Consider the following 25,647-nt stretch of genomic DNA (forward strand, 5'->3'; position numbering starts at 1 on the left):
AAGAAGGAGTAAAATGAAAATTTAAAAAATATGAAATAGAATATGACAAAGAATATGAGAAAGAACCAAAAAATGTCCGTGGGAAAAAAAAGGCACATCAATGGTAAAAAACTAAGGCCTCACACTCACACACACACACACACACACACACACACACACACACACACACACACACACACACACACACACACACACACACACACACACACACACACACACACACACACACACACACACACACACACACACACACACACACAAACAAAGAAAGGGAGATAAAAGAAAGGGACAAAAATAAAAAAGGGGGAAGAGAACAAGGAAGTTTAAAAAAGACAAAACAGAGAAAATAAGTTTAAAAAAACAGACATAAAGTACCAAATTAAAGCCTAGATAAACCAGACAAACATAATAAAAGGCACTCAGTACAATGATATCACACATAGTATATGGACCTGTAAAATATAATATGTCAAAACTGCATGTAGCTGTGATTTCATGCTCTTAATATGAAGCAGTCAATGTAACAAGAGAAATATATAATAATAAATAATACTGCATATTTCAGATTTGCTCAAAGTAGTAAAGACCTAATTATAACGTCCACTGATAGATTTGAGTAAAAACTTTGAGTAACTGTCCTTGTTCTTCTGTACTTAATAAGCTTGATAAATTGAGAATATATTGAGAACTAGTGTTATACACCTAGCGAGGGATTGGATTTGTGTCTGATTGACTGCACAGATGTTTGACAGCTGACGACCTGGTTACCTGAACAGCTGTGTGACTCACTTCACAGCTGTACGACTGGCAAACAGACAAATTGATTATCCATCTCACTGGCTTGCTGCCTGCTCACTGCAACAGCTGCGATGCTGAATGACTGACTAGAAAAGGTATTAAATACCTGACTAAGGGGCCTGTTGTATTTATGTATGAGTGTGGCATAGAGAGAAAGAGAGATCTATGTTTTTTCTCCCCGCTCTGTGAATGACTGGATTTGTGTGTTGTTGCTTCTCGATGCACCAGGAGGGGGCCTGTTGCTCGCCGTGGTTATACAATACATATTGTATAACAACTGGCAGCGTGTGGGCGGCTCCTGCCATCTGGAGAGATGCAGCCCCTGCCGTGCCTGACACTACACACTGTGTGCGTGTGTAAGTGTGTGTGTCGCTGTGCATGTGCTTTTCTGTCTGTTTGTGTCTGCCCTGAAGCTACAAATAGATAGAGTGTCATCTACAGTAGTTAGGTTCCTGGGTTCATGTACTTGACCAATAAAAGGGAGGTAATAGATGCATGTTTTGCTCTGCGTATTAAGTCTCATCCTGTTCTGTCTGTCCCTGATGAAAGCTACCGAAGAGAAACATTATGTAATCATAAACACAAACACGGATTCTTTATCATAGTTTGACGGTTTTTTTTTTTAAAGCTGACATCAGAGTGAAGACTTCATTATTGGTCTTAGCAGGAGCCCAAGCAGCTTCACTCCTTGTTCTGGGTTTCCACAGAGATGAACTCAACCAAACAAACAACGTCTTGGAACTCGTCGTGCACAAATAAACAAAGGCGCACACGCGGGAGGATGTACACACACACAGACGCACACACACACAAAGTAAATAATGTGCTCAGAGAATCCACTCCATCAACTCCGAGCCGGTGCTCGGTGGTGAACTGTTGCTATGGAGAGGAAAATCACGGCTTTCCATTTCTATTTTTAAGCTAACCACTGTTACTTATATTTTTTCACTGGATATATCAGAGACAAACAAAGTGTGCTCGCAAACATTATCACAAGACTGTTTGAGTTGTTTTTAAATAACAAACTTCATTATCTGCCCTTTGTTCTATACTAAAACTGAGCAGGCTTGAAAGTCATTTATTTAATCATGCTGTTTTTTCAAGTTATCTAAAAGACAAACATGCGTTTATGTCTGCAATTAAGAGCTAAAATATTCCTTTTCTGCTCAGAGTATAAAGCCCAAAGCGGCTCATCACTATTATATAACCGTGTGACACTATTTCTGATCACCTTTTTTCACTTTTGTGTGAGACTCGTGTTCCTTTATTTTCCACTTCCAGGGTAATGTGTAAGATCCTCGCAGCAAGAGAGGTGTTACATTGCGTCTTTTTTTAGCGGACTGCTTCACACCTTGAGTGGTAGTCACTGGAGTTGACATCCTGCCTGCTGCAGCATTGATTTCCAGCTTTTCTTTGGCGACTACCATCTATATAATTAATTCCTGGATATAGAACGTTATTTAACACCTTTAAGCTTGACTTCTCCTTTGATTTTTTATGGAATACATGGTTGATAATCTTTCTTCCATGTACTATTAATACTTTAAGAAAATGATTTATAGCATTGCTTTGTTAACTGTTTCTCCCTTGGAAGAAGGAACTGCACATCTGCCTTACAGACTACAGACAAAAACTGCATTTTAATACAACTATAATAAATTGGACTACTTTTTTCAAGCTTGAAAGCCATAGTAAAGATCATTATATTTTTTAACTTCAAGGTTCAGGTGTTTCAAGCTTATTTTAAACCCCCTGCTTGTCAGGTAGGAACAACCCATGGTGCTAAAACACAGCAGGAGTGTGAAATATGGATGATCAAAGCAGTTAGGTTAATATCTTCACTCTTCATATACACATGGAGACAGGGGCGTCAGGGAAGCCAAAACTCTAAGTTAGAGTGGGGCCGACGGGTCCTTATCATGACATTTTTTTTTTAGAGTGAATCCATTTTCTGCATTTTGAAACTTTTATAATCAAAGGCAGGAATGGTAATTACTGAAAAAAGTTATATGAAAGTTAAATCATGCAAAATTCCTCACATCCTAATTGCTATTTTTTTTGTAGCTTTTTTTTTTATCAGATCTCTTCCAATGTTATTTATCATTACATATTATATAAAAAATTATATATATATTTGAAATACTAAATACCCCCTCCAGTTTGAATGGGCATGTATAGCTCTGGAACCCTAAATAAATGGCACACTTAATGAACTCGATGAACCCATGAGAGAGCTCTGTAGAACTGCTTTTTCTGAGCAAAAATTGTGACCATGACTTTGCAAGCGCTGTTGATCCGAAGTTAAAAGATGATCGTCAATAGCTCTAGCGAAACAGGTCAGAGGATTAATGTGTTCACAGGGCTACTGGCATTCACTGCACTTGGTCTATTAATGACCATGGAAAAGCAAACTCTGGGTAACACCCAGGCCTGAGTGGAGCACACAGGAAGACCACCGCCATGGTTACGTCATGTTTCATCCTCACTACTTCCCCGTTCTCCCTCGACCCAAACAGGAAATAGTTCCAGCTCTAATCCCTCGGGCCTGTACAACGAGGGCGATACTGTACATGTGTGTATTTAAGTGTGTGCAAGTGGGTGTGTACAAGGCCTGCATGTCTTTCAATCTGTCTCTTATTTAAGACTACCGTGCAGAGACACACACATACACACACACAGGTCTAAGGAGGTTATGGGAAAGAGTCTTTGGCTGCAATTCTAGGAGGGAGGGGGTGAAAGAGCAGGAGTTGAATAGAAGAGAGGGAAACAGAAAGCCCTGACAGGCTTTAAAATAGAAAACATATGATTTATTTTTTAACATCAGTCAACGGGCACATTCTGTTTTTGTTTCTGCCAAGCTGTTTTCTAACTGAAAATCAGGGAGCGATTACATTTGATGAGAAAAGAATGTTACTGTAGAGCCTGAGCCAATGGGAAATAAAACAGGGAGGGGCCTCATAAATAACTGGACCAATGACAGCGCATATCTATATTGAAGAGCAGAGAAGGTCAGAGGAAGCAGCGACAGAGGAGGGAGAGGAGACATGGAGGGAGAAGTCAAATCCATCAATCCATCCAAAGACATGCATATGATTGCTGGTGATGTTTATATTAATATTAATATTAATATATTGGTTTCTAATATAAAGTTTCTTTACATGACCTTAACCCCAACTTCATATCATTTCTATTCTCAACTCACCTGCCAATTAGTTGTTTTTTTTAATCAATCAGATATTCTCATGAAGTCAATATAGTGTCCACAATTAAGAAGAGTAATGAAGTGTTTGCTTAAGTGTTATATTGTTTAACCTATATTAAAGGAATATTAAAGCAGCAACTTTTCATATTTAGGATGCTTCAAGATTATTTTTACAGCCTTTTAGATCGAGAAATAATACAGATTTTATTAATTATTCCACAGGGATTAGAGTCAGTGCTACTAATTCATTTTTTTATGTTAGTCGACCAGTCAATTCATCTCCTAATTATTTCAGCAAAACAGTATTTTTACATGTGTTTACTCTGAGGAGACTTGAAAAACAGAAACTGGGTTAAGCAATAGTTTAGCAATATTTTGGTACATTGCCTTAAATTTGGGCAATACCCTACATAGAATAAGTGAAGAATGTCTGGTGAAATTATCAGAAAGAGAGAGAAACAGTGTGACAAAAATTATATATAAGAATTAAAAATAGGTATGAACAGAACAATGGAATATATTTTGTGACTTGAAAGAAAATGAAAAAGACATCCATACATCATCTGACTGAATCCTTCATTTGTATCGCTCCTGGCTGCTATCTCTCTCCTCACCTAAAGTTAAAACATCAGCAGAAAGACACAAACACTACTATTTGACACGCTCGACATAGCACACATGGCACTCTCTCCCTGTAGAGAGAGTGCCGGTTATTAGTGCACCATTCATCAACTCCTGTCATGAAAACAGGATAGAGACCTGCCAACACTGAGCTTTAATATAAATCTACAACCCGTTCACATTCATTTGAATTGGCACCAACTATTGATTCACGACACCAAATCTTTACAAACACTGCCAGCCCACTTTCTCACAGCTTACTTCTCGTGTCTGAGGCGTTTATCGAGAAGTGTGTGTACACTCACACACAGAGAGAAGTGTGTACTGATGCTGTCAGAGATTAGCCCGAGGTGATGTAGGATAGAGGTGAAGGGGGGAATATGTGTTAAACTAGTTTCACACTGGTTCCTACATCAGTCATTATCAGACGGTGGTATATGTTGTAGTAGAGTGTGACCTCTGTTTCAATGGTTGAGGTTGACTGCATGTACAGCACATGTGTATGTGTTTGACTTTCATACATCAATTACAAACGATGTTTAATCAGTCAGACATCAGGGAGAGAGAGAGTGGGGAATGACATGCGGGAACAGCCACAGGCCAGATTCAAACACAGGCCGCCCACCTTGGAGGACTAAAGCCTCCGCATATGGGGTGCACACACAAACCACTATAGGCTATGGCACCCCCTGTTCAAACTTTTTAGTATCGACCTTACTCTGTTGTAGATTTTTTTCTTTATTTAATTGTGAAGAAAAAGTAACATCTCAAAATAACCGTCACACTATTTTGTGAACCACACTTTTATAAAGACGGAACAGCTTTTAAGCAAACGTGGACTGGAACACTGAAGAGTTTTTTTTACCGCTAGACCTAAGGTTTGTTACTTAGCTTGTTTCTTTTGTTAACAGGATTTGTCTGTATTTTTAATGATTTCACTCAAAATAAGACGGTAAGATAAAGCCTTTTTTACTTTGATTTCTGTTTTTATTAAAACAAGTCTCGATTTTTTTTCCTTCAATGGATAAGAAGTGAACTTGAAAGTTGAATAACAACACTTCTATGAAATATGGATATCATCAATCTGCCAAGAAAGGTCATGTATTCTGACTGAAAGCTCAAGAGCAGCTATTGAGTCGACAATCTGGGTCTGGAGATTTTTGTCACCTGCTGATTACAAGGTCAAGATTGAATTTCTTATCTCTGAAACAGTTTATGTGAACAGACTTTTTTTTCTTCTTTTGGAGGAAGAAAGAGGTTTCCTTTTTGAGCAGGCCCAAGCCACAATTAATCTTACAGAACAAAAAATAGAAAAACAAGAAATCGATTCTTCAGCCAACTTGTTTTCGAAAGCTTAGTGGAAGTAAATCTCCTCTCTCTGTCTGTCTATTTGTGTTTGCTCGTGCAGAACAGGGTGGAGCTTTGTAAAAAAATAAATGCTAGTGAGGGAGTCGGGACGATGCACAGCAGTAAATAATGACTGTCTCAATGCACAGGAGGTTTTAGACGCAGTAATAGCAGGCTGTAATATGGGCCAAATCTGTCCCCAAGGACAGCCCTGGATTAACCAACATCACTCAAATCACACAAATGTACACACAGACACTGACAGAACTACCGGCTCACAAATCACACTGACCCCTCCTTTATTTAATAGAGGAGAGTAAAACTGAGGGGAAAAAAAAGGAGGGGAAGAAATAGATATGAGTGTGAAATGTGAGCGTGTGTGTGTGTGTGAATGTGTGTGTGTGTGTGTGTGTGTGTGTGTGTGTGTGTGTGTGTGTGTGTGTGTGTGTGTGTGTGAAAGACGAATAGAAAGAGAAATGAGATCAAAAGAGGGAGAGAAAGAGATGGAGAGGGAGAAGAGAAGAGAAAGAGGACAGGCACTTTAATAATTCACAAACTCCCGCTTCATTTAGAATAGAATCAGAGCCTAAACCAGACCCAAGTGTCCTCCTATCATCCACACCAAAAAACTCACTGTTCTTATACCTGAATGTGTGGAATAGCATGTATGGATCTCTTGATCTCTGACTACAGTAGGAGACATGAGTTTCTATATAAGAAGAGTGATCGTGATCATTAGTAGGGCAGATGCAAAGGGAGAAAGAAGGGAAAGGTTGGAGAAACAGACATCTTTACATAACAACTATTTCACTTCATTCAAGTTTACAGCATATCAGCACCTGAGTGTGACTCTGAAAACACAGAAAACACAAATACATCCAAAATAAATGTACCAACAAAGTCTAAAAATACATGCTTCCACAAAGCTGCTGACTGCGTGTGTGTGTGTGTGTGCATGTGTGTGTGCGGTAGCAGAGGTCAATAGACAGATTGATCACTGGGTGTGTACAGTCTATAGGTTCACTGCACTATGTCCCATGTGTTGACGTGGTTTGAAAACCAATGTTGGCACGTTTGTTCTTGCAGTCTTTTATTTGATAAGATGATTTATATGCACATTTGTTTGAAATGTATTTCCTGGCTGTTTTTATTTTTTTGCACCACAGACTTCTTTGGAGTTGCAGACCTTCCTAGGAATCATTCATCTTTGTTTGCAATGTCACTATCTTCTTTTCTGTCACATGTGTTGGCTGTTTACACTATGTAGGGCTACTGTGATGTAGTGATATGTAATGTGGAAACACAAGCAAGATCAGGGTTTACCGTACCAAACCGTACTGAACCAAAACCAGACCACTTGGTGGAAACGGGGATGAATACCAGCAAGATTGAAAAAGCGACATATAATTGGTGCGGAAAACACTCATTGTTTACACTTTGCAAGTGTTGATTAACTTTACCTTACTATGTGCGCTCTTTTAGCACTGCACTGTTGTTGTTTGACATCCTCACATGATACTTTACTGAAACTAGTTATATATAGGAGGCTGAAAAAGAATCCTGTATCAATACCAGAACCTCAGTGTAGGGACGAATACCAGTATCAGTATCATACCAGTATCTGTATCATTATCATCATATTAAAATAGCAAGCATGAAATCCTACTACTTTGTGGGTAAAGATTTTATCATATATACCGTATACACAGTGTGTAAACCCATTCTGCTAATCATGCAGCAGATTAAACAGGCCAGATGGAAGATGAGAGAGAGAGAGAGAGAGAGAGAGAGAAGGGGGGGTGAAAAGGGGAGGGAGGAATACAGGAGGAAGAGTAAGAGTGTGTGTCAGTGAGTACGTGCAGATACTACATGTGTTTGTATTTCTAATGATTTATATGTGTGTGTGTGTGTGTGTGTGTGTGTGTGTGTGTGTGTGTGTGTGTGCGCGCGCGCGCAAGTGTGCGTGTGTTCCCCTGTCATTCACGGTGACCCGCAACAGCAGGCATCTCTGTTATGTAATCCTCGCTGTCAAATGCCTTCACACACACCTCCACACATGCACACACACATACACACATACTGTACACACACACACACACACCTGCTGGCGCTTTCAACAAGCTCAGAGGTTATTCTCGTGTCGCAGTGAGAAAACTCTGCTCGTGCTATCTCAGCACAATCAAGACAGGAGAGTTCTTCTCTTCTGCAGCAGGTAAATAACTAACATGTAATTATCGGTGAGAGTCTCAGGTTTGCTTTTGTTCAACCGGGGGGTTTAAGATAACTTACTTTCATTCTCTGTCTATTCCTTAGGTTCCAGGATTTTTTTTGATTTTTTTTTATAAACATCAAAAATATGACGTTATGGCATTTATGTCAGTGTTTATGTTTATATAACCTCCCACTCAACAGTCAACACAGCCTACAGTTATGTACAGTGTCTCTGCGACGTGTACAACAAGTTCCCTTTGTGAGGCAATCACAATACTGTAAGAAGTCCCAGCAGAGTGGAGCAGCACAGCACTGAATTATTGCTTAGAGGAGCCGCATTGTACAAATGAATTCATGAACAGGCTGGGGATTTCAGTCCGACAAAGACCTTTCATGTAGGGGAGAAGTGATGAAAACATGCACAGAATTGGGGAGGTTTTATTTTCTGAAGTATTATGTGTCGCATCTCTTAAGAGTCCAAATCATTTATCACAGCAAATACGCCTCGACAGAGTTAGCATTAGCAACTGTGTACTTTCATTTGGGCAGACACATGAGGTTTCTGGTCTGGGAAAAACAGCAATTACCTATTAATCCATTGTGCAATCGTTTCAAAAATTGTCGCCTAGACCTATACTTTACTTAGGATTCTTTTTTTCTTTTGACTGTCAGTCAGATGAAACAGTCACCATAGCAGTGTGATGTCAACTGTGATCAGAATTTTTAACTATCTGCAGACGAGAGATCTCTCTGAAGATATAACAATATTGAAAACTATCATGCAAGAGTTTTGTTTTTTTTCTGTCAAGCTTAGCAACATGGCTGAAGCACCAAAAAAACACATGTCTGACCTAAAGCAACAATTTTACTTGAGTTATTCTGTACGTGTCTGAGTACAAACATATACTAAACGGCTTGAAAATATCTCAAGTACAGCTGAAAAAATTTCCTCTATATATCATCCTGGACTATTCTATTAAAATCCTTCAACCAAAGCCTATATCTGCAGTTGTTTACTGTTGGAGGAACCACGCTGCGACACACTTTGTGGCCCCAAGTTCACTTTGCTGCCCCGTGTAAAGGAAGAGTAGTTTAGCTGGACGGGCTGTTAGCCTGCATCTCTAAACACATTACAGGTCTGAGTGGAGGAGAGAACAGTATATACTATAGGGATACTGATAAGTGAACATCCATCAGTACAGCTGTAAACAGACTGCACTGACTGTTTTGGTATTGCAGGATGGCTTGGTATATATAGAGCACTACATGGTACAAATGGAGTGGTTTCCTTCACGTTAAACAAGAATATCTCTGCAAAACCTTTGTTAACATATCACGTTTTTCAACTCTTGTAAAAGGATCTAGAATAATCGTATTGCTTGTGTAGATCTAATCTCCAAAGAACTAATCAAAAATCACATATGAATAAATACACCTCAGACACAACACATTTCTGAAGTGTGTATAAGTGTAAAACAGGGCATCTGCATAATCACCAGCTGGCAACATAGGAAGTTTATCTGTCTCCCAGCCAGCATGACTGATTTTCTCACTTATTACAGAGGAACGGAGCTGTGATCATTAAGAGCGATCTGCCCAGTTATTGTATCATCCAATCGTGAGCAGTAACACATCACAAACACAACTTGATGTGTGCTCAGACGAGCCAAACACAGAAATGGTATAAAAAAAAAGGTAAATAGACTTGTGATTGTATAATGCTTTTCTAGTCTTCTGACTACTCAAAGTGATTTGACACCACAGGTCGTACACTGATGGCAGAGGGTGTGTGAAGTTTCCATCGGTGGGGTTAAGTGTCTCGCCAAAAGACACATTGGTCATGCAGCTGCAGGGGCTGGGGATTAGATAGCAAACCTTCTGTTTAAGAGACAGCTGACTCAACCACTGTGCCACAGCCGCCCCTCAAAAAGACAATAGACAAAAAAAAAGTAATAAATAAAGTGTTGCTAACTGAGGAAAAACAGCCAGAGAAGTTACAGGACGAACAGCAAGATTCAAGAGGGAAAAACAAATAAAGGTAGAGTTGACAAAGAAGAAAACGGGAGAAGATAACAGAGCCATCCGGTATCAGAGTAACACAGAGCGACAGGGAGCGAGGGAGCGAGGGAGCGAGGGAGAGAGGGAAGAGTGGGTGGGAGAGAGTGGGTGGTCAGAGAGACAGCACTTTATCATACAGGCCGCTTGTAAAAAGCAATAAACCCTGTATAGGTCTCTGCATAAGGACTTCCCAGGCACCACAAAGGCCATCCCCATTCATCTTACTAAAAGCTGAAGTTGCTGAACTAAGCTCAGCATCTCCTGGGGAGAAAAAAAGTGTTAGTCGTCATGAAGTCCACGGCATACAATCCATAAAAGCACACGAGAATAAAGTCACTTTCATTCAGCGCTTTAAAAAGTTTTGAGGACTCCTGTTTTTTCATTGTTTCCTTTTTAAAAAAATAATAGTTTTGGCACGCAACTTGGATAAGGAAAGACGTTTTCATCTTGACTCGTGATACATTTATGGAATAACTGACCCCAAATATTGATATCTTAAATTGATATTGTTGTGCTCTTTACAGAATTCCCTGGTCATTTGACTCACTCCATGCCTCATCATTGTGGTGCTTTTGACATAAATCGGGGTAACATGGATGGAAGTCAACTGGCCAAAGAAGAAGTTTAGAAGACGACGATTTAGTGAATATATACACAAATAGTGCACTTGGGATGTATCATTATAGGATTTTCTTGCAAAATATCAATGATCGCAGAATCCCTGTATCATGATGTTATTAATGTGGGTCACATATCGTGTATCTCCTCCTCTTATATAATCTCCTATACTATCATAACTTGCCCTGCTATGCCCACTATTAGTAGAAATAAAAAAGAAAAACATTGGAACAGTTCCTCGATCAAAACTTTTTGTTGCATGTAATTGGTCTTTTTGTGTGGAAGTCTTAATATTGTCACAAGGAAAGTGTAATTTAAATGTAACCATTTTAGCATCCGTAAAGGTGTGTCACAACTGGCTCCATGGCATTCCATTAATTTCCGCCTTGACAGCCAACATGATCAAGAAGCCGTAAAGGTGACTAATTAGTAGATGCATGATCGCTCAGATGACATTTGTGTCAAGAAACTGTCCAGGTATCTCGCCTGACAGGACGACCTGTAAACCATCTTTTTTTTTTGCATGACTTCCCGCTCCTGTCAGGTAATTATCATCCTCTGATGTGATCACCACCCACCCTCCTCCTCTTCTCATCCCTTCCCCTCGACTGTCTCCCTCTCGGGTGCACCTACACTGGAGGTGTGATTGCATTAAGCCGCAAAGAGCGAGGGCATCCCCGGGGCCACACTAATGCACAGAACAAAATGTACAAAGTAGTGAGTGTGAAGGAGGGCAGGAGACAGGCTGGAGTGTAAGGGAGGCATCCATTACTATAATCATTTTACCTCACTTGAAGGTGGCTCTTATTGTGAAAGAGAAGACAGAGAAGGAGAGAGAGAGAGGGAGAGAGAGAGAGAAGAAGAGCGATGAGCTGAGGAAAAAGCCTCTCATGGCTGTTAGTAAATCTAAAGCACAACTTCATTTTTCAACCTTTATTGCTTTCTCGCAGAGCATCCAGAGCACCCACACAATAACCGGAGACATTTCTGCGGTATATAAGCCTCCCTATAGCCCATTTGTAATATTCTTGAGGTTTACTGAGACATGCATTTCAGACTTTAGCAATTATCAAGCGCAGAAAAGCTCGGCAGAAATTGCTGCTTTATGCTTGATTCACTTTTCAGGTTCAAATGCACACGTGACCAATCAAAAAGTAGTAATTCCACAACTTGTTCCTGCTATGAATACATCAAAAGCAAAAGCAATTTGATGCTCCCTGCAAACAATAAGGAGCGTCTTTCAAAGCGCGGGGGCGGCGGACGGGGAATACCCTGAAGGTATAACAGCTAATGCAATCAGAAGGCTCTGGTCAATTAGCCGGCACTCGCCTAGTAGCCAGAGATGATGTCACTCATCATTACTCATTGCTTAATGCTATAAAGCAGGAGGGAATCAAGAGCAAACAAAAGAAAAGAGCAACAAAAGCGGGTCGGAGTGAGGAAGGACAGTGGATTAATCACGCCGAAGGCAGACAAGCACTCTTGTGTGAATAATGGAGCCCACATGGAGGACAAACCCCCCCACACACTCACTTCATTCAAATTTAAAAGTACGACTTTAGTTATTACAAGTACATTCAAAAGATAAAATGTTCTGAACAAAAATGGCACCCACACCCACATACATGCTCACACCCACACACATAGACGCAGCATGTCCCTGCTCACGTATGGCTCATTAGTAAAGACCTACAGCAACATGTTGTTACCCCGCTGCTTCACATGACGTTTCACATTCCTGTACAATATGTATTCAACATACACAGCATGTGTAAACACTGTTGATGCACATATAGCTGAAGGAACATGCTGATTTATTAACACAACAAACATGCTGACAGGCAAGACACAGAGTACACACAGTGATGTTTATCAGGACTGAGCGGTGGAGCTGTGCAGACGCACTCACGCTGATTAGCTCCTATGGGGGAACCCTTACATCCCCCCCCCCCCCCCCGCTCCATCAAACATGCGGCTGACGCATTGAACTAAAGGAGCAAAGTTTCAAAGACTTCATCTACGTTGTGTTCCTTAGAAAACTTTATTTTCAGATATCCTCTTTCATGATTGCATAATGAACTAAGAAATGGAGCTGTTTGTGTCAGTACTATGACATAGCTGCTGTGTCAAAGGTTATAAAGACACAACTTGTATTGTTGAATTGAATTGTATTGCTCTTGCAAACAAATGTGCATTTTTTTCTCTAGTTTTTGGTCTGAAAACAAATGAAGAATGTTGGTTATAATAATAATTTGAGTAAATCATATTTAAAGGAATATGGAATCATGTCCATCTCTGCTGCTTCCATTAAAACTTAACTGTGCACACGACAACTGGAGATCTGTCTGAACACCTGTATCGTGTTCCTTTTGAATCCTTCAACAATATTTATTAAAAATGGTTGTTCTGGAACCAAATGGTTATTAGAAATACCAGTGGTGCTGCCTTGAATCTGTTGATCAGCAAGTATAAACTTGTATCACCAAAAAGCAATTCTTCTTTTTCACTTTAAACAGTAAGCTGCACAGTGAATTGCACTGTGCTGAAAGGATTGATTTGATTGGCTGCTGCTGATGCAACTCATTAAGAGCTGCAAAGAAAAAAAATGATTTCAGCGTTTGCCCTCTGCTTGGTGCTAGCTGCATGCTAGCAGAAAAGTTAGAGCTAGTGGGTTAGCAAAATGTAAAAATCTAATTATATCTGAAAATACAATGAAGTGGAGAAATTATGTCTGAAAATGTTAGTAATTTATGTGAACAAATGTTATATTCTAATTTTCTCTAGCATTTAAATGGTTTTACTTCTTGTTGTTTCATTTATTCCTACATCTCTATTGATTCAGCTAGCTGCATGAATTTAAAGTAACATCTGTGTGTTTAGGAACATTTAGTCTTCAAGTTCAAATACACTCGCTTTATGCTGCTGCCTCTTCTACTCAGGTCACTATTTCACCAAACAAATCTCTAAAATGTCATTTTAAATGTTTGTACAAAAACAAAATGTGATAGAGCTTTGTGACATGTTTCAATCAGAACAGCCTTGGTAACACCAAAACACATTTTGTGCACTTCGTCTCCCTTCATATAGCAAGACATCTAAGGTCAGCTCTTTCAGCACAGAGTGTCTGGCTTTTCACTTTTGGTTCATTCCTCGACTCTGTATCTCTCTTCTCCTTTTAGTAATTCACATAAAAAACAGCAATCTGGATGAACCCAGTGACGCTCTGCAGGGTAATTAACTAATTGTGAGTGAGTAGAGAGACAGTGTGTATGTTAGAGAGAGTGTTAATGGAGACTTGGGGGGGCGCATGAGAAGTTTAGACAGCAAAACAAAAGATGAACTGAGTGAGAGACTCGGCAGGGGGGCAGTGATGTAAGACTTGAGGCAGAAAGGAGACTGAGAAGTAAAAAGAGAATGAAACAAAAAGGGGATGAATCAGTGACAAACTGTCCTTATTTAAATATTATGTTCATTTGAATAAGGAACCCTCCTCCCCTATCCTCATGTATCTTACTACTTTCCTCCCCCTCCCTTCTTCACTTACTCGTGTCTCTCCCTCCTTCGTTCTGGGGCATCTGCTGAAGCAGTTGGCAGTCTCAGGTGTGTGTGTGTGTGTGTGTATGTGTGTGTGTGTGTGTGTGTGTGTGTGTGTGTGTGTGTGTGTGTGTGTGTGTGTGTGTGTGTGTGTGTGTGTGTGTGTGTGTTCGGTTTTCCTTGCTCTCCAAACCCAATTCAATCCTACAACTAGAGCGGGGGCCCGGATCAAATAAAGCAGAGCACAGCTATTACAAGAAAACAGAGACGGGTAAATCCATGCTCACTCACAGAAGGGAGGGGGGGGGAGACTCTCCATTTAATGGAGGGTTTTTTTTAACCCTCTAAGGGCAGCAGAGCCTTTACTACAGGGAACTTTGGTGAAATGTAGATGCATGTTTTTTTCTATTATTGTTAGTTTTTAGCATTAATATGCTTGCTGAAGCTACGCTGAAGTCTTATGCAAAACAAAAGGGACGTATTGAGTCTGCTTTATTTAGAACATTTTCACTCACACCCTCTGGCATTGCTGGACATCTAAAGACTGATGTGAAGCTTTTATTTTAGAGAGCATTGGCGGGTTAATTGGTAATTTGACATCTTCCAGATTACTGAGAGCTGTTGCTGCAGGCTGCATTGAATGGAACCGTGAGAGAGTGGGCGGGAGTCATTTTAGTCTCAAATGAAGGAGGTAAAAAAAAAAAAAAAATCAATCTGTGAAAGTATGAGGTTAATGTGAAGCTGTCAGATTTTCCCTTCAAGACATAAATACGTTTACTCTTTCTCTCGGCATATCAGATATCACTGCCTTGTGCGATAATTTAATCAAAGCTGAGCATATTTTTGCGAATGCGCCCATGGTTGAGTCTGAATTTAAAGTCTTTGCCCAGGAGCTATATGAGGAAGTTAATGAGCAGATCAATGAGACGCTCTGAGTGGAGTAGCTGCAGACAGAGAGCTGATTCCTGTTCATTCTTCACAGTTACACTCAACTGGACCATTTGCTTTCTTGGAGATGATTTTTCAATTTTATTCTTAAACTGTAAAAGACCTTTTAGCCAAGAAATGTATCAGAGTTAATTAGTTAGAAGTGTAAAACTTAATACCACTTCCATTCTTGTTTGATTAGTGCCAGACTGCTTTAATTTGGCAAAGAAACGACCAGGGAAACTTGCCAGAAAATGACAAAGAAACTATGAGGAATTAAAGGACTTCAGTTTAACTATTTCATTTCAGATCAAATGTGCAGAATGCCAGAAACACATTAAGTGTGTAAAATGAACTTTTGTGTTATCACTATATTTGCAGTTCTGGCAAGACAAATCCATCACTTAGCAGTAAAGAGCAGAATCTTTTGCTAATTGAAAACCATTATATACTGTAAGAAAAGATCATGTCTATTCAGCAATGATTGATATATTACAAGACAATCATACAGTGTTACATCATAACATCTGATTAACTGAAGAATACAAAATGTCCTTGAAAAGGTCAAGTGCAGGATTCTAGTTTTTATTACTGCTGTTGGTTTCATCTCGTTACTTCTTTTCCCTGCTGTCGTCTTCTTATATCCTGCTTCTTTTTTTTCTGATCATGTTCCCATCATTCATGTCATAGGCGCCATCATGAGAATGTGTTAATATTTAACAAAGTGTTTTATTCCTGCTTAGCAACGTTAGCTGTCGAGATTATATGAGCTTTATCTCCCGGTGAACTCACCATGGAACGTGCAGGATGAAGCATATGGCATGTGCCAAACAACTCAAACATCAAATCTGAGCTGAACTGATTCTGACTGATTCTGACCCACCCTTTTCGTTTGTGACTGACAGCCTGTATGTGGTTACCCCATTAACAGCCTCTTTCTGACATGTGTTGATCACCACGACTTGCCGCCCAGCATCATTGTTTGAGCTCGCAGACTGTCAGCCCCTCCATCTGCTCATTTCTGCCACTTTTGGCTCGCAGAAAAGGCGACTGTCAGCGGTGGAGTCACAAAAGAGGAGAGAGGACGCAGGAAGCAGGAGGGAGGGGTAATGTGTAATTTTCTTTGAGCAAAATGATGGGCAAAGAAAAGAGGAGACAGGGAGGAGAGATGTATGGAAAGAAGAAAGAAAGAAATCACTTTTGATCAGTATTTATTATCTAATTATGCTCTTTTTCTCATCGCGTTTGTTTCATCTAAATCTTACATTTTCTTTTCTTTTTCTTCTCTCTCCTTGTTAACACACCTCCTCTGTACTCCTCCCTGAATTGGTACATGTTAATTTAATAAACTAATTAGTCTGTACTTCAAAATATATTTGTAAAGTTATGAAGTGGGTCCCCAGGCACCCTGAAAAAGCTCAGCGTGAAATCTAATGATGCTGTTTGTGAGGTGAGTTTATCTCTATATCGCTTAAGGCTGGTAAACTATTAAATCAAAAGCAGGTATGCTGCAACATGGATGAGTCTCATAAGACATATCACTGTGGGGTTTGTGTAATTTTTTTAACGAAAGAAACTTCTGAATGTCTGTAGTTTCATTGATATCAGTGCAAACACTCCAGACTTGTGTAATCTGTTTGACGGAGGAGAGGAGAGGAGAGGAGAGGAGAGGAGTAGAGGAGAGGAGAGGAGAGGAGAGGAGAGGAGAGGAGAGGAGAGGAGAGGAGAGATGAGAGGAGGAGAGGAGAGGAGAGGAGAGGAGAGGAGAGGAGAGGAGAGATTGGCCTCCTCTCTGTGGGTCTCAGTAAGCTGTTCTTTTCATTCTGGACTCCCTCAATGGAGAGAAAGGAGGTTGGACACACAGCTGCAGAGACAGAGATAAAGGACTGAAGGAAGGAGCAGCTCCAGTAGATGCAGTGGAGGGTGAGGATACAAAAAGAAGGAGAAGAGGAGGGAGGGAGGGTAAGGAGGCAGAATAGAGAGACTTCAGTGGGAGGGTCATGGTGAAGAATCGGAGTGTGAGGAATATTATCAAAGAAAAATCACATGAATGCAAAAAGAAAGGGTGAGGAGGAAAAGTTTATCCACACCGCCACAGACACAAACATAAACCCAAACACACATCGCTCCTCTGATGTGATGAGAAATATTACACAGACAATGCTCCACAGCTGTATACAACACAGAGCAACATCTGGCCTACACTGTAGTACAATCATACGTTCAGGGTTTTCCAGCCTGAGGGGGGAATGTAATGGGTCAAAAGCTCAGTGGGAGCAGGAGAAATTTATGTTTGCATATGGGTGCAAATGGGATTAGGGTCAGCTTTTTTCTGATTTGAAATAGTGGACACGTTGTCCTGTGTTAGCTTTTGATTAAACAATTGTGATCCAAGCAAACAGAAGGGCTTACTGAAAGGCTATAGATTTGAGATGCTGTCTTAATAATGTCCCCATGGTGTCCTGTCTATTATCCGTAATCTAAATTAAAAAAAGAAAGTCCAAATACAATAAGATAAGGAGAAATGTAAAATTGTTTGAAATGGCCAAAAGACATTTTTCACTGAAATCACAACTTGCAAAGAGGAGTCCAGAGTACATGTTGATTTGTTGTGATGTCAACATGTTAAACTGGCTTCAAAATCAAAAACTAGAGAGGTGTATGAAAAAACAAAAACAAACAAAAAACGTCAATAATTGAATCCTTTTTTTTTTTTTCCAATTTTGCATTGAAGCGTGGCTCTACTGTGTCAGGCAGGGTTTCTGTCATCAGGTTCCTTCCAGAGTTTTCATCCACAGCTCTCACACAAGCCTTAACAGACCCAAGCACCCAGGCAAACTGAACACAGAACACATCACATGGATAAGACACTGTAACACCATCAGACCTGAGTCCTACCTGAGCAAGAGGAGGCGGAGCTTCTTGGGGTGGAGTAGGTGGAGCCTGCTGCTCAGTTGAGAGCTGTTAACCGCCTAGAGCTGCAGTTTCTGGTTTTAAGTCTGGATCTCTCCACCAATGGGAGAGAAGCGTTCCAGGCGTCTGCGCCGTCTGTCCAGGTCCGTCTGTCTGCAGGTGATGTCACCATTCCCTACAAAGAACCACAGAGAGACAAAGAGATTATTTACACAAAGTGATCCTTTCTCTACTCGACAATGCAACAAGTGAAACTATCTTTCTTGATGTAACTCTTACTTTTTCTTGCTCAATTATCACTGCACTGTAACCACATTTTCTGCTAGGTTATGACATTATGAGAATAACCTTCAGCCTCCAAAAGAGGAAGTGATCAAAAAGGGAAGCCACAGTGACTCTTGTAATGTATGAAAACTTCTTCACTGAGGCTCTTTATAGTAGCGTGAGCAAGAAAACACAGACTTTATATCATAACATAAAACAACAAAAAAGAGACAATAAAACTAGAGATGCAGCGATCCAATTTTTTTCTGTTTCAATCTGATTCCGATACTGATTTTTTAAAATCATAATCAATAGTGTTATTAATGTTGTTGGTTTTATGAGTAAGCCTGAGCAAAGCTGTAGTAAACCCGGCATTGTGATGGCTTCACATACAAACAGGAAATGTGAGAGTTGTACTTGTGATCAGATAGAAAAGAGCTGTTCCATCACATCTGAACGTCTTGATGGAGATTCTATTGTGGGCACTTCTTGCAGTTCAGTCTAAATTTCTTTAAAGCAAGAACGTGTGGGTTGCGAATGTTTAAAATGCCCAACCATCTTTCTTGTTGGTGACATGGCTCTGCACAGTCAGTCCGATATCGCACATCACGTCATTTCCTGGCACGCACGTCAATATCAGCCTGATACCAATTAGATCGGATATGTCCAATCTCTAAATAAAACCAACATTATTGTGTTGTTTTATTCAGTGCTCTGCTTCTTAAACAATCCACAGCACACTTCTTTTAACAGGTTAGAATTATTGTGTGTCGGTGGAGTATATAACGGTTATGTTGCATGTAAGTACTGAAGCCATAGTCCTCATCGCAGGGGTCGGGGGTTCAAATCTGACCACGGCCTTTTGCTGCATCTCATCCCCTACTCTTGGGGCGCTGGTGGCGCAGTGGTTAGTGGGATTCCATGTATGGAGGCTTTAGTCCTCCAAGCGGGCGGCTCAGGTTCAAATCCAACCTGTGGCTCCTTTCCCGCATGCCATTCCCCACTCTCTCTCTCTCACTGATTTCCGACTCTATCCGCTGTCCTGTCTCTACATTAAAGGCAGAAAAATCCCAAATATAAATTCCCCACTCTCTCCTCCCAAACATGCCTGTCGCTTTTCAGCTGCCCTTACTAACAAAGGCAAAAATAACCCCCAAAATATCCTAAAAAAAGGAAGAAGAAAACGAATACAGACACTTTAGATTCATATTAATTGACACTACAGTCTGACAGAGTTTCCCAGATAATAGACCAAGCCCAATGTTCAATAGTAATGTCCTTTATACTTTAAACTGTTCTTTTAAACTTTAAAATGATACACACTCTCTCCCTGTTTCTCCCTGTCTCTGTCTCTGTCTCTCTGAGGACTATTCGGAACAAACACCCTTTCTATTTATACTCTAACACTCCATCAGCATGGCAACCACGCTTTGTTTACCCTCATGAGACACCGGTTTGAGGCGTGTGTCCTCCCTTTTTTTTTTTTTTTTTTTTTTTTAAACATAGTCATTTAGATCTCTCCATGAGTTGACTCTTATTCCACTGGACCAATTTTCATTTGAACAATAAAGTCTCATGTACTGTAGACTGAGACAGATTATGATTACAAGGGGGAAAAAAAGGCTTTAAGAAAATTGTTTACTTCTGCAAAACAATATTTGTGTTTGTTCGTTTTCCTGTTGTATTGGAGAAAGCTGGACAGAAATTCTGCTATAACTTTGAAAATAACATGATGCTATAAATGCGTTTTCTTTTGAAGAACTAAGTCAAAACATGGGATTTCATGTGCTTTTATTCTGTTGATTAAAGTACTGATAACAAGTGTTAAATCACCGCTAGCTCCACCATCTGTAAGCCGGACTATAGACTGATAGACATGTTGTCGACTACGTGCTTCATATCATTTTTAATTTGTAAAATACCTACATATGGCAGATAGTAGTAACTAGTTACTGATTTGAAGTTACTTGCACAACAATCCTGATAACATTAGGTGTTTTCGGACCAAACAGTTCTGGGGACTTTTTGTAGAGGAACTACATCATGGGGAGTTCACTGAGAACTGGGGACTTTTTTTTCTGTCTGCATTCACACCGCCATGGTACTCTGAAGTATGTGCTAAAAAGGTTCTTCTAAACTGGGTTCTAGGAAATCAAAAAGTTAATAGTTCCTGAAGTGCGGAATTAATAAAAAAGGGGGAGGGCTCCAACAGGTCCTAGAACTATGAAAAAGTTCCTGTGGTCTGATAACGGCTATCAGTTCTAGGGCTGTGAAATGAATCCCAATGTCATGAGTATTTTAATATGAGCATTTACAATCAACACATTGTAAAAGTCTGAATTTATTGCAATAAATGAAAATGATTTCATGTTAGCAAGCAATGCCTGCTCAGTCAGCATGCAAACATTTTGGATTCTTCTGGAGTCAGGGGAATCAAAACAATGTAAATGCACTACACAGATTGTTCCCCTATCATGCAGGCCAAATGTGTACACACTATCGTTGGCAACTTCTCCTTTTCTACTCTGCAAACATCAGTTTTGGGAAATACATTTTTTTTGAAGCCCAACACAAAGTGATTCAGAACTTCTGTTTACAACTACTGCACTAATTAAGTAGGCTACATAACGGCAAACCTAGAGGTGACAACTTCTCAGGAATCAGGAATTCCCCCAGATGAAGGCAAGGATTAAGAATGCAGAAGCCCCTTGGCACAAAATCCTTAAACCCAACCCCCATTTGTCTTGAGCACATGTTTTAGCCAATGATATTTCACATTGTTATTATACGTGTCAGACAAAATTTTAGAAGGATGCATGAACAAATAGACTTTTTGTTTTAATAAAAAGGTCGTGTAGGAGGGTCACTTCATCCTTGCGTGGTGGCGCCTGGCCTTGATGGTTATAATATCCAAAACTGTCAGGACTAAAATAGATTAGCAAAATATAGATTGTGTGGCTGTTAAACTCTTTGCTAACAGGTTAATGCCATCCACTTTGGGTCTGTTAGTGGGGTGGTGCTTTAAAGGCCCCCATTGGTCAGAGGCCCTGGGCCAAATCAGTTAAGTGGTTAATCTGTGTTTGCCCAGCTGTGAATTTTACTCTGTGACCATGTTTCAGAGTGTTTCTTGGTAAAAACAAATTGTACTTAAGTCCTTGATTTAATGCACAACCACAGAGAGACAGAGAGAGAGAGAGAGAGAAAAAAGCTTGTTTTCCTCATTTACAGTAACCCCGGAGGCTGTTACCATAGTGACAAAGACATGTCCCAAGGTCATGAGGCAAGGCAGAGCATTAAACCCTGAAACAAGACATCGCCGTGGCAACAACAAAAAAAAAAAATCAGGTCAGCTGTTCATGTGACAACAAGGCCCCAGGGAGAGAAACTGATACTAAAAGATCCCTTTTTCTTGTTTGTACTGAGTTCATAAAAACTCAACACACACACACACACACACACACACACACACACACTTTTTTTATATATATATATTTTTAGATCTTATATCCTCTTTGTTTCACATTGAGCACAATTATTATATTGTTAACACTTCCCTGTTGTGACTGTATGCAGTAAATGGTAGATTTATAGCTTTATTAGCATAGTAAACACACCTGCTGTGTCCTAACTACCAGCACGATGAAACTGTATTTTCTCACTGGAACAAATACATGAAAAGGGCTGTGGAGACTTTGCAACATGGATAATGGAAAATGCATGTGGTGTGAGCTGTGTGTTTCAATGGAAGAACAGATGAGCCTCAGGTACAGTATGACCCGTTCATCAGTCCCTCAGTAAGCAGAGCTCTAACAGCCAAGCCACCAAACTATTAGAGGATATAAGAGGACGGAAAGACCAAACAACAAGAGTACAAATGTGTAAAACACAAATATCAATCATACTCACAATATAGAAAGTGAGAGCATAGTAATAAAGCTTGAAATATTGATTCAGGAAGTTGTTTCAAAAAATGTATTCTTGACTTCTCATTCACCTCTTTTTTCAGATGTTTCAGTGTGTTTAAACATTCCTGTCAATCAATTTTTTTTTTTTTGAATGACTACAGAGTTGACACCAATAGAAGGACAAGGGCTTCCACCTGGGTTCACCTTGGCAATCTATTTAGAGAAATAAAGATTTGTACACACACACACACACACACACACACACACACACACACACACACACACACACACACACACACACACACACACACACACACACACACACACACACACACACACACACACACACACACACACACACACACACACACACACACACACACAGCAAGGTTTTTCCTCCTATTCAGCAGCTTAGAATTCAGTTCCCTCTGTTGAACAACACACTCAATAGTTCTAGTAGCTTGAGTCTGTGTCTGTGTGTGTGTGTGTGTGTGTATGTGTGTGTGTGCGCGCGCGCGTGTGTGTGTCTATGAAACAGGGGCCTGCCCCTTTCTGTCTGCTTTACTATTGGTCCCTTGCCCGCTGTCCCTCAGTCACACATGCACCCACGCACACACACTTTGTACACACACTCAGCACCCACAGCTGTCGACAAAAAGCACAGAGCCGTAGGTGGGACGTGCACGTGTGTGTGTGTGTGTGTGTGTGTGTGTGTGTGTGTGTGTGTGTGTGTGTGTGTGTGTGTGTGTGTGTGTGTGTGTGTGTGTGTGTGTGTGTGTGTGTGTGTGTGTGTGTGTGTAATCAGTAGCAGAGCAGTATCTCTTGCAGGATTACACCCTGACCTAGCTTGTCTGGGTAATGCTTCTGTTACCATTGACACAGAATCCACACTGCTACTAGAAAGAGAGGAACCCAAGAAACGGTGTTCCTTGTGTATTTAGAGCATGTTATATATGTGTTTGTTTTTTTCAGTTTATGATCCCTACTTAAGATATGTATGTACATTTCTGTCACATTCGCATTAATTAAACTTGTGCTTATCTCTGCATATATTTTGTGTTTGCCACTATTGATGTGATTAAATCATTAGAATCTTTCTCAGGAAGTGATGAGGGCACACCATGAACCCATGTGGGCTTGTTTGGCTCCCTTAACTTGTCTTTCCTAAAGCTGCCTTTGTTCTTTATTTGTAAATTTGAACATAGATGAAATATAAAAAAATAGCCAACGAATAAAAGGATTGGACCGAAAGCACCAGAAGGCGACTGGCTTCAGAAGGGGATTCCAGTGAAACTCCGGCTTATTTCTGCAAACGAGATGAGATGACACTCACACAAACAAGCTGTTTTGCTGGTTTAAAATGCGTCATGAGTGTTGGCATCCAAGCACTGAGGAAAGTGCAGTACTGCAAAGTTCTTACATTGCACTGCAGGCTCTGGTTCATGGGCTGCACACATGACAAGCAACTACCTGGGCAACAATGGACTGTTCAGTAATTCACAACCCAGCCTGCATCCCTGCATCCCTGCATACATGTAACTGGTATAATTATATCTGTGACATACAAATCTCATGGAAACTAAGACATAATAAATTGAATACATAAGAAAAGGAGGCAGAAATAAAAAATAATTTACAAAATAATAATTTGTCTCAATGTAATACTGCAAACACATCAAGTTTAAGGTGGTCCTGCCTGTATCACACCTGGAAAACATCTGCCCTTTACTCCTGTGAGGAGCTGAAGGTTTGTGTTGATTCTAGTGACCACAGTAGATTAAGTGGTACCTCTTATCTCTTCACTGACTGTTATTACATGTATAAGTAGATTTTTATTTTTTAAAGAATCTTATCCTGTTGTTTATTAACAGCCACATAAATCACTCACAGTGAATGTTTGCAGTGGAAAATGAAAAAGACGGCTGTAACATACTTCATCCGACACCTACCATCCAGGCACTAAACATTGTTACATAGATAAAGTAAGTCTTGACGATCATGGTCTTGATATGCAGCTACAGCACAAAAGCATATACAGTTCAACCAGTTCATAACAAGCAAACAAATCCTCACAGGGGCTTTAAATATTTACAACATGCAAAATCTCAATAATTGTCCTAATGAACACATGTATATGTACACAGGTAAAACTCGACAGGCAGGTGGAATTCAATAAATGAGAAAAGCAGAAAGAAACACACAGAACGAGACAGAAAGAAAGAGTAACGTGAATTATCCTGGTTATGCAACTTTATCACTAACCCCTCAGTACCATCACTGCAGGTCAAAGTTCAGCACTCTTAAAAGCTGCCCAAATGTGTTTCTGTGTACCTGGTGATCACGCTTTTTTCATGCTGGTGAACTCACACACACACACCCACACACATCTCTGCTTCCATTCATACAATGTGCTTCCACGCACAAAGCAGCAGCTTGCCAGGCAACCTAGATAGCACAGATAGTGGAGCAGCTAAAATAGACGATGACACTCTGACACTATGTACACAAAAGAGATAACGTCGAGCGATAAGTGAAGATAAAAACTGGGGATTGAGATATCATTGGGAACCTGTCTGGGGGAGACTGCTGCAGAGGTTTACTCTCTCTCCCCTCTCACAGACCTCCACATGTGCAGGTGTTATTTGAGTGTTTCCTGATTGCCACTTGTCAGCTAAATACATGTTTAATCCGCTCATTAACCAGCTTAAAATAGCGTCTTGATTCATATTTTTTGACCTCAAGAGGAAATTTACAAGATCAGAAATAAAGTGAACTGAAGCCCCTTTTCAACCCTACTTCATCTTGACATTTTCCTGTAAGACTCCTCGTTACATTTGAGCACAAAGTTTGGGGGGAGCTGATGGGTGAAGGCAGCAGGAAATATTCAGGAAAAATTCACCATGAGCAATCAAGGGTGACGTTTATAACATGCGACCAGTGTGAACTTTGTGCGCGTAGTGAAGATTGCTTCATTCTGTTTTTGTGCTTGCATGTTCCACTCCCCCTTACGTCTGTAGTGGGAATACCTCTAACTACACATGGCATTGACATAAAGGCAAAAACTGTCATCATGTTGTAACAGTAACTTCAGATAGTGAGTGTGTGGAAGGACTCCATAATAAGTCTATTGAAAGTGGTAGTAGAGAATATCTCAGTGTTGGTGTTTTCAGTCTCCAGTAAAAAAAAATCCAGCTTCTCTTCAACCAGAAAATGAAATATATACCATGGTTTCAATAAAAAACAATCATA

General features: G+C 40.1%; 1 protein-coding gene across 1 annotated transcript in view; it reads right to left on the reverse strand.

Annotated features, from left to right (window-relative positions):
* atxn1a (ataxin 1a) overlaps window positions 1-25,647 on the reverse strand; it is a 91,219-nt gene that overhangs the window by 45,980 nt on the left and 19,592 nt on the right. The window contains exon 2 of the mRNA XM_065948223.1: window positions 18,215-18,404. The gene's annotated coding sequence lies outside the window, so the exon portion shown is untranslated. The remainder of the gene's footprint in view (window positions 1-18,214; window positions 18,405-25,647) is intronic.

Source organism: Labrus bergylta, chromosome 19, assembly GCF_963930695.1.
Source record: "Labrus bergylta chromosome 19, fLabBer1.1, whole genome shotgun sequence".
Classification (NCBI taxonomy): Eukaryota; Metazoa; Chordata; class Actinopteri; order Labriformes; family Labridae; genus Labrus; species Labrus bergylta.